The following is a 10,714-nucleotide window of genomic DNA, read 5'->3' on the forward strand; positions in this document are numbered from 1 at the left end:
CTGCAAGCCACCAGCATTGACAAACACTACTAAACAGCATCCAGGTCTAGAAGGGTTAAAGGGGAACTCCGATGATTTTCTTCAAAAGTTTGTCCAAAAGTTATATAGATTTGTAAGTGCTCTCTGCTGCCACCTCTGTGCATGTCAGGAACTGTCCAGAGAAGCAGCAAATTACCATAGAAAACCTTTACTGCTCCGGACAGTTCCTGACATGGACAACGGTGGCAACAGAGAGCAGTGTGTCAGACTGGAAAGAAAACATCACTTCCTGCAGGACAAACAGCAGCTGATAAGTACTGGAGAAAAATAAGTAAATTACAAATCAATATAACTTTCTGTGAAAGAGTTAATGCCACATCCCTAGGGTTCTACAGAAGTGAAAGGGTTAATAAGAACTCCTTTCATAAAAAAAAATTGAGATGGGAAGTGCGCTACTGAACACTTCTCTTAGCTTGTTCTTCTGATCGGTGGGGGTCACAACAAGGAAACCCCCACCTATCAGAAGAACGAGCCAAAATAGGTGAATTGTAGACACCTTTTACTTTCCAGCTCGCAGCAATTTCCATCTAGGAAGCTCCATTATAAGTCAGTAGGGCTGTTTCCTTTTCCATCTCTTCATCAGGTACACTTTAAGAGCATTGCACTGGTTAATATGACCTGGAGAGAAAGGGGCTGTTGCACATCACACCTATGTGAACCAGGAGAGCGGCAAGTAGCCGAGAGGCATTAGTGTCAGCCATAGGTGTGAGGTGCAATAGCTCCTTTCTCTCCATGTTGTATTGGGGCGGAAAGGGGGCGTGTAGTGGGCGGAACGGAGGGCGCGGACTCAGAGTCCGCGCGATTTGCCATCCGTTCCGCCCAAATATACGCCGAAAACCTACTCCAGTTCTCAGCTGGCGTAGGTTTTCGGCGGTGCGCATCGGCGCGCACGGGATTTATGTAGAGGCAGTCCGCCTCTACACAAATCTCCGGAGCTGCGGGGGCATTTTTAAGTCCGGCGTAAAAAACGCCGGACTTAATAAATGCCGCCCCTTGACTTCAGGACCTGCACAGTTTTGGTCATGTGATCATATATGCAAAGGTCCTTCTAGAGTAACAGGTCCTACCAGGGGCGGTCTTAGCATTTCTGGGGCCCCAAGCGAAGTTATGTCTGCCCCCCCCCCTCAACGCGCGCTCCACAACAATAGACCGCTATGTGCTGCCCCCAGTAGTATATACCCCTTGTGCACTACTGCCAGTAATATATACTCATGTGCTGCCCCCAATAGTATATACCCCTTGTGTGCTTACCCCTGTGTTCCCCCAGATATATATAGCCCCCCGTGTGCTCCCCTAGAAGTATATAGACCTCCTGTGTGCTGCCCCAGTTGTATATAGACCCCCTGTGTGCTGCCCCAGTCGTATATACCCACTGTGTGCTGCACCCAGTTGTATATACCCACTGTGTGCTACACCCAGTTGTATATACCCCCTGTGTGCTCCCCCACTAGTATATAGCCCCCCTTTGTGCTCCCTCAGGGGTATTTAGCCCCCCTGTGTGCTCCCCCACTTGGATATAGACCTCCTGTGTGCTCCTCCAGTTGTATATAAACCCTCTATGTGGTTCCCCCAGTAGTATATAGACCCCCTGTGTGCCCCACCAGTATTTTATAGACCCCTTGTGTGCTGCCCCAGTAGTATATAGACCCCCTTTGTGCTGTCCCAGCAGTATATAGATCACCTGTGTGCCTCATCAGTAGTATATAGACCCCCTGTTTGTTCCCCCAGTAGTATATAGACCCCCTGTGTGCCCCACCAGTAGTATATAGACCCCCTGTGTGCTCCCCTAGTAGTATATAGCCCCCCGTGTGCTCCCCCACTTGGATATAGACCCCCTGTGTGCTGCCCCCAGTAGTATATAGACCCCTCTGTGAAGCCCCAGTAGTCTATAGCCCCCCTGTGTGCTCCCCCAGTTATATATAGCCCCCCTGTGTGCTCCCCCCATTTATATAGACCCCCGATGTGCGCTCCCCCAGTTAAACAGACCCCTGTGTGCTCCCCCTCCCATATAGTATATAACAGAATAAAACAAAAACCTTATACTCACCTGGGTCCGGGCGTCTCCTCTTCTCTTCACTCTTGTGGCAGCAGGAAGGGTTTTCCCTGCGATCACAAGAGGCCGCACTCCCCTTGTCCTGGCGCTGATGCTCCAGTGATGTCACTGGAGCGCCGACACCACAAGGACAAAGCGGCCACTTGTGACCGCAGGGAAAACACTTTCTGCAGCCACAAGAGTGACTGACAGGAAGGGAGACAATGGCTCCCGCCCTGTCAGTGCTGCTGCATGTAACTATGAGCGCTCATAGTTACAGTTCAGATGACAGTAGCGAGCGAGGCAGCGGCCCTGTCCAGCCGTCTTGAGCACAAGAGCAGGGCATGGGGGCCCCCTTGGATGTTGGGGGCCCCAAGCGATCGCTTGGGGTGCTTGGTGCCAAAGACCGCCACTGGGTCCTACACATGTTTGCTTGAGGACCTGCAGACCCCTGACCCTGTCTGGGCCTGACAATGTTAATAATGCACTAGGCCAGTGAATCTTTACCCTGGGTGAAGGGTCATCTAGTCTATGAGTCTGCACACCAGGTTTCACGTGTTTCTGATCTGTTCTTTCCTGTCCTTTAGGCCATATTTAGGCTGAGTTGATCATGTATGGCCTGTGAGGGCAGGATGGAACAGTTCACAAACTCTAAGGAAAAGAGAGAGATAATGGAAAAATAGAGCAAAGCCAAAAACAGCCTAGAGATAACCTGACAAAACATGGAAGTAAAAGAAGTGAGATAATAGCATCAAAAAGTAAATATAAAAAAGTAGTATTATGTGACTGTAAACAACACAACAGGTTCACGCCAAGTGTAACCTACAACCTATATAGGAAACTCCCAGTGTAACAGGCCAGAGTATACCCTCAGTCCAAACTATACCTGTACCTGGGGTTAAAGTGATTTAGGCTAGATTATACCCTGGATATATTTTGGCCTAGGCTAGATTATAACCCAGCTATATTTCAGCCAAGGCCAATCCATACCCCCTCAGGCCATATTATACCACCATGAAATCAGTAGCATTGAGTGATAGAAACAAGAATTACTTAATCTTTCACCACTTTATTGGGGATTCAGCTTTGTTAGATTTTGCACAAAATAATTCACTGCAGTACTCCACTCCTACCATAGCGTAGTTTTTTATCCAAGCTGTTTTAGGCAAAAATATGGCCCAAAAATTGCAGAAGATTTATCAAGGCCTTTGCGCCTAGCGATAATTTTTGTGTAGCAACCGTAAAATTTTGAGCAGCTCATTAGAAGCTCCTCCTGCTCAAAAAAATGTCGCAGATGATAAATTCTCCCATTGACTTTTATTACTTCAACCAGAAAAACTTGACTGTTCATAATATAAAGAAGTCAAAATGTCCTGAAGGTCATTTACAAAGGGCAATTATCGGCTGAACGTTTATGGGTCAGCTGATCAGCATATGAAGTGTCATACACTAATCGAGTGGCCTGGAATCCCTGTGGAGACAGCGCACTTTACAACAAATTAGAGACAGTGAGAAAATCAGTGAAGTGATAACTTTATGGCTTTGATGGGTATACTGTGACCTAGGCTATTTTACACCCCCGGTTATATAGTTTAGAGAAACATACATAACAAGGTATAATACATAACATCTATGCACTAATGGGACAGCGCCATCTACTGTCAGTTTATTGTTAGCACTGTACTGTGTTTTCCAACAAGAGGAAGCAGCTGTGTGTCTGAGTAAAAGATCTGCCCACTTTTCAACAATTTAGAGATATGGGCGGGGTGGGAATTCATTAAGACTGACATTTGTGTATGCCAGTCTTAGATCAAGCCAACCCCCATTCACCCCGCAGGATTCACTAAGAGGTGTTTGTCTTTCAGGGAATCCGGTAGGACTTGTACTTGGCGCAGAAATTGCGCAAAAATTTGCGCTTGCTCCAGAGAAGGTGTACATTTTGGCCTGGTTTACACCTGTTTACAGGCAAAGAGCTTGATAAATGATGTGCAGGAGGAGGAGGCCACACCTCCTCCCTGCCATGCCACGCTGCCCCTGCCCGCCCATCAGGTGAGCGTGGGTTACAGCAGGTTTACACCACAGAAAGGGCCACAATCTGCACCTTCTCAGTGGCGTACACCAGGGGTGCATCTTTAGTAAATATGCCCCAGAGTGAGAAAGCCAGTAAAGTGATAACATTATGGCCTGGAGGGAAATAGTATGGCCTAAGCTGTTTTACCCCCCCGGGTATAGATATTTCCTAGGGGAATAATGTGGCCTGGGCTACACCTCCGGGTATAGAGTTTATTTCCTGGGGTATACTGTGGCCTGGACCAGAGGTTAGAAAACCAGTGAAGTGATAACTTTATGGCCCGGAAAGATATAGTCTGGCCTAGGCTGTTTTATACCCCCAGGTGTATGTGTAGAGTTTATTCCCCGGGGTATATTCTGGCCTGAAGGGGTATAGTTTGGCCTAGGCTATTTTACACCCTGGGTTATAGTTTGGCCAAGGACAATTCATCAACTGGGGTCTACTTTGGCTTGGTCCAGGTTTAGGCCACATTCACAGAACTTAAATTTTCTATTAATCACGGCTGTTGCTGCCGAATTGCAACAACAGCTGTGATTAATAGAAAATTTACATTGTGCTGCAGTCTATGGAATCACAGCCGCCCTAGTGACTGCAACGAAAACTGTCCGCACAAGTGTGAACGTGGCCTTAATTTGGAAAGGAGGTTAATCTGGCCTGTTGCACCAAGCCTCACATGATGCTGGTGTTCTGTCTATACTTTAATAACTTAATAACTTTATTAACACGTCGTAATGATAGTTTTACACTGTGTTGTGTCAATAATACAAGAACATCACCACTGCTTGTGTCTATCACATGAACTGTTACTAATGTTCTTCTGTAATGTTTTTCTTGTTGCACAATAGCAAATAATAAGCTCATATAAAGTATCCACTTCATTCAGGACACTAGATGTACCTGAGTTTCGACTCAACTTCAAGTGGTTTCTCTAGATTAGGAACAGAAATATGCATCTGTGGTGAGGCAGTATGTGGTGAGGCAGTACGTCCGGTCACTTGCCAGATCGTTAGGTGTGACGCCAGTTCTATGGTGGTTGGCCGAGATATAGCTGTGCCCAGTGGTGTTATGCCGTGACACCAGTGCCAGTTGGGCACTCAGGTATGGTGGCACATCTGCTTTTAATTTTAAGAGGCCGGATATACCTTGTTCATCTGTGGACAGTGACCTGCCAGGTTGTTGCGGGGTCCTTTGGGTACTTATCATGGTGGTCTGGAGTGGAATAGTCATCCACCCGGACTATTGGTACTGCCACCCACAGAAAGGGGAGATGACCCAAGGAATGTGTGTGTACTGTGTCGGTGTTTGACGAGGAACCACAAAGTCTCTTTATCATAAATAAAATATTATTTACTCTGAAGATTCTTGAGGTAGGCAGTAGATCATACAGCTTTGCCTTGATATAATACTTTACACTTGATAAGACCCTTGATACTTTAGGATCCAGATCTGTATTGAGAGTAGAAAGAGTGGTACAGATGTGCTGACTGAGCTGAGTGCAAAGAGGTATAAAAGAGGCAGGGACAGCCTTAGGGTATATGGCGCCCTGTGCGAAACTTTCCTTCGGCGCCCCCCCCCCCTTGGTACCCCCTAATAGTCACATAGACTAAATCCACAGCCTCCCACCCCTCCAGACAATCTCCACAATCAAACCAGGCTGAGGCTGAAGGACTTAGATATGATAGACTAAATCCTACTACAACAAACGCCACCCCTAAACCCCAGCCTCCTAAACCACCCGACTTCCGATAAAGGTACTTACCAGCACACAGAGGGACAGGTGCCTCCGCGGCCGTCCGTGGCCTTCCTGATTGGCGCTCCTGCAGACAATTGCACACAGGGACGTAGCTAGGGGTTCAGCCTAGGGGAGGGGCGAGCGTGTCTGAGTGGGCCCCCAACCGATTATGTTACCCATATGGAACATAAGCAGGTTACAATGCCAATCTATCTCTCTATCTAGCTGGGTGACCTCCATCATGCTGACTACTATACAAGATGCTGGGAAAGCTAGATGACCTCCATCATACTGACTACTATAAAAGATGCTAGGAAAGCTGGGTGACCTCCATTATACTGACTACTATACAACATGCTAGGAAAGCTGGGTGACCGCCATATACTGACTACTATACAAGATGCTAGGAAAGCTGGGTGACCTCCATATACTGACTACTATACAAGATGTTGAGAAAGCTGGGTGACCTCCATTATACTGACTACTATACAACATGCTAGAAAAGCTGGGTGACCTCCATTATACTGACTACTATAAAAGATGCTAGGAAAGCTAGGTGACCTCCATTATACTGACTACTATACAACATGCTAGGAAAGCTGGGTGACCGCCATATAATGACTACTATACAAGATGCTAGGAAAGCTGGGTGACCTCCATATACTGACTACTATACAAGATGCTGGGAAAGCTGGGTGACCTCCATTATACTGACTACTATACAGGATGCTGGGAGAGCTGGGTGACCTCCATTATACTGACTACTATACAGAATGCTGGGGGAGCTGGGTGACCTTCATTATACTGACTACTATACAAGATGCTGGGAAAGCTGGGTGACCTCCATTATACTGACATACAGGATGCTGGGAGAGCTGGGTGACCTCCATTACACTGACACACAGGATGCTGGGGGGAGAGCTGGTTGACCACCATTATACTGACATACAGGATGCTGGGAGAGCTGGGTGACCTCCATTACACTGACATACAGGATGCTAGAAAAGCTGGGTGACCTCCATTATACTGACATCCAGGATGCTGGGAGAGCTGGGTGACCTTCATTACACTGACATACAGGATGCTGGAAAAGCTGGGTGACCTCCATTATACTGGCATCCAGGATGCTGGGAGAGCTGGGTGACCTCCATTACACTGACATACAGGATGCTGGGAGAGCTGGGTGACCTCCATTACACTGACATACAGGATGCTGGAAAAACTGGGTGACCTCCATCATAATAACTACAATAAATGATTGCTAAATAAATCATTGCCAATCACAAATGCCATATAATGTTAGTAGCCCAGGAAAGAATCCTTCCAGCCACTAGCCTGTTCCCAGCACACTGAGGGATGTGGCTGCTGCTATCTCCCTTTGCTATTCTCACTGCCCCCTCCCTCCTGGATCTCCCCCCCCTTCACTTGCTGCCCCTCAGCAGGACGATGAAGGCTCTGTGCACTCAGTGTCCCACTCACGGTCGGCGTCGGGGGGCGGGGCTTGTCGGCAGGGGGCAGAGACTACAGGGACATACCCGGAACAGTAATTTGCCGGGTCCCCGTAGGCTCGGTCGGCCCAGGTGCGCCTCCCTACTGGCTGCACATCTAACTTAGACATATCAAGCTCTAAGCTAGATGTGCTGCCTGTCTGCAGGAGCGCCCCAAAGCAACCAACATGGGAGGAGGGGAGGCGGCCAGCTGGAGGGGCGCTCCAGCAGACACACAGCACATCTAACCTAGAGATTCCTATGTCTAAGTTAGATGTGCAGCTCTCTGTCTGCCAGAGCACCCCCTAGCTGACCAGGAGTGATGCGCCCTGTGCAATTGCACAAGTCGCACACCCCAAAGGCCGGCCCTGGAAAGAGGATCAGAAGAGTAGAGAGGAGGATGTTGAGAGAGTCCCAACCCAAGTAGTACTGTGCTCTGCCAGAACTTCAGAGGTAGAAATAGAGGAATACTTGAAGAGAGAGAATACTTGTGCCTGTGTTTTGACTCTTTGGTCTTTGCACCACCTATTGCCCACCAGTGTCGAGTGACCTGTCCTAGAGGGTGACACAAGTCCCAGAGCTTGTTACCTGGGATGAGCGGAATGCTGAGGGTTCCCTGCTTACACCCGTGCTGCGAGATAGAGTTCATAGGCTTCTAGCAACTTAGCTCTATCCGGATCAGTTCCTTTACTTTCTTTATGGATACTGTTCTGCACTGTGTCTTTCCTTGTCCACGGCGTGGGTTGAGATGATCCCTGACTTGTCCTATCTAGTGAAGGTTTAACACTGCATAGTTTTGAGTGGAGTTACTTGAGAAGAAACTGTAGGTAGTTGCATGTGCTCTGATCTACATCAAGACTGCACACTTATACTGTGGACCTGGCAGGCTCCAGGGCCCAACTAGACCGCTGTAGAGTGTTCTGACTTGTGTCCTTCCTCTACAGAGTCTAACATCAAAAGACACTACACTTCCTCTACCCATGTGACTTCCTTCCTACAGCCCCTGTAAGGTGTGCTGTGAGTGGGTGAGGAGTGCATATGTGAGAAGTTAAGAGAGAGAGGATAGGTGAGAAAAGGAAAGAACTCTGATTGGCTGACAGATCCATGTGACACACAAACAAACAGTAACCCATTAAGTACTACAGCTGTGCAATAACTGAATACACATACACGACATCTAGTGGCGAAACTTTGGTACTACTACATCACCACTTACACTCAAAAAGTACAGGCTTTTACGAAGGGTGTAACCAATAGCAACACCCGTGGTGGGATACCACCCATCAATATGGCCTCATGTACCTAAAGGAACATAAGACCTTGCTGACCATAGCAACTAATAATAATGTTATAAGCATGATCTCTATTGCTTGTGGTCTTTGCCTGGTATTGCAATCTTTCCCATTTCATTGATGGGGCTGAGCTGCAATACCAGGTACAACCATTAGAAAAGATTGGTGCTGTTTCTGGGGGGACTTGTGAACAAAGATACTTCCCCCTTTAAGGTCATGGCATGCAACATCATGTGTTATATCACAGAATATACCAGGGAGATGGAATAATACGCGTGTGATATGGATGGTCAAATAATACACCGAATAGGTAATAAATGCTAAATCATGGGGTCTGATCACTGGGACCTGCAGTGGTCGCTTGAATAGTAGTCCAGTGTCTGCCAAATAAATGGTGGCAGTCAAGCAAGCAGGCCCTGTGCTCTTCAGTTCAAATGTTCAAAGCAGCAGTTCTTTAGAGTTAATAAATTGTTGTTACTGGAATACCCCTTTAAGAAAGGTAAATGTATATACAGTGGTACCTTGGTTTAAGAGTAACTTGGTTTAAGTGCGTTTTGGTTTAAGAGCTCACAGTTTTTTTAAATTGTGACTTGGTAAGAGCATTGCTTTGGTTTAAGAGCTTCCTGTACTGGGTGGGAGCGCAAGTGGGGGAGGGGCATGGTCTGCATAGCGGGGTCTACAGCCCTGTTCTCTGACCCAGGAAGTCTCCCTCACCTTCCAAATCATAGCAGATCCACTTCAGGCTGGGGCTTACATCAGGGGACTGGACTGTGGAGGTAATCTCTTCATAGCTGTAACCCCTCTCTCCCCAGACAGAGAGCGCTGCTATACTGTGCCCACATCTGCCCTGCTCATTCCTTCATACTCCCTGCAGTCTCTGTCCGCCCTTGTCTTTCCCATCCTCTCCATTCCTGTACAGTAACTTATAATATTACATATTCTGCTGTTATTGAATGTTTGTTTCATCTGTTTTACATGTTATGCAGAATAATAAATCATTATTTTTGGGGCGTGGAACCAATTGTCTGCATTTCTATGATTTCTTCTGGGAAAATTTGCTTTGGTTTCAGAGTTGATTTGGATTACAAGCGCAGTCCCGGAACAAATTATGGTCGTAATCCAAGGCACCACTGCATATATATTTATTTATTTTTAAAGTAAGATTTATTAAAAGAACATTTACACCACAATTTCCAGCAGAGAACACAGTCACAGGAGCCGGTAAATGACAAAACATATGCAGAAAGTCTCCATTTGCTTGTAGGGATCTAGGGCAGGAGGAAGAATATATTTTATGCATTTTAAAAAGCTTGGTAGAACAGGATCATTCTTTGAACGGACAGTGGAATCCACCCGTGCATAGAATTGAGTCTATGGCACGGGCGGAAATCCACGCAGCCAGCCAATAGCAGAGATGAGGGCATCATGGAAGGCTTTGAGCATTTCCTCTGTATCCCCATTATCCATCAGCATAATTATATTACTCCATCTATCCATGGCTCAAATTTATGTATCTGAGGAAGTGGCCGTAGAACATAGGAAGGGACTTGACCAGGGGCTCAATGACTACCCATGCCTGTAACGGCAAGGTGCACAATCTAACATTAAATCCTTTAAATTGAGATCACAGAGCAAAATACAAATAAAATATGTAGAGTAAATCTAAGGTTCATAGGGACTGAAAACTTCTTCCTAAGTTGGTCAAAGGTTGCAATTTTACCCCCCCCCCCCCCCCCATTACCACATCAACCAAGATACCCTCATTGGCCAGGATATGGAATAGAAGTGGGGTGTTAGGGGAAAAAGTGTCATCAAGTCTGATCAGTTTGGAATAAAAGTAGGGATCTACTGCTAGATAGTTAGATAGTATATGGCTGGGAAGAGGAGCCTGCCTATACAAGCAGTTTGTAAGACCTCTATATGAGCCTATTAGGAATACCTCTAATTCCTCTAAGGGGTTGTTTATCCACCAGGATTTCTACCATTGTTTATTCAGCTATTGCTGGTACTATTATTGGCTTACAAATTGCCTAATAGCATCTGCTGTGACAAAAAAAAATC

The sequence above is a fragment of the Dendropsophus ebraccatus genome, chromosome 6 (assembly GCF_027789765.1).
Source record: "Dendropsophus ebraccatus isolate aDenEbr1 chromosome 6, aDenEbr1.pat, whole genome shotgun sequence".
Taxonomy (NCBI): Eukaryota; Metazoa; Chordata; class Amphibia; order Anura; family Hylidae; genus Dendropsophus; species Dendropsophus ebraccatus.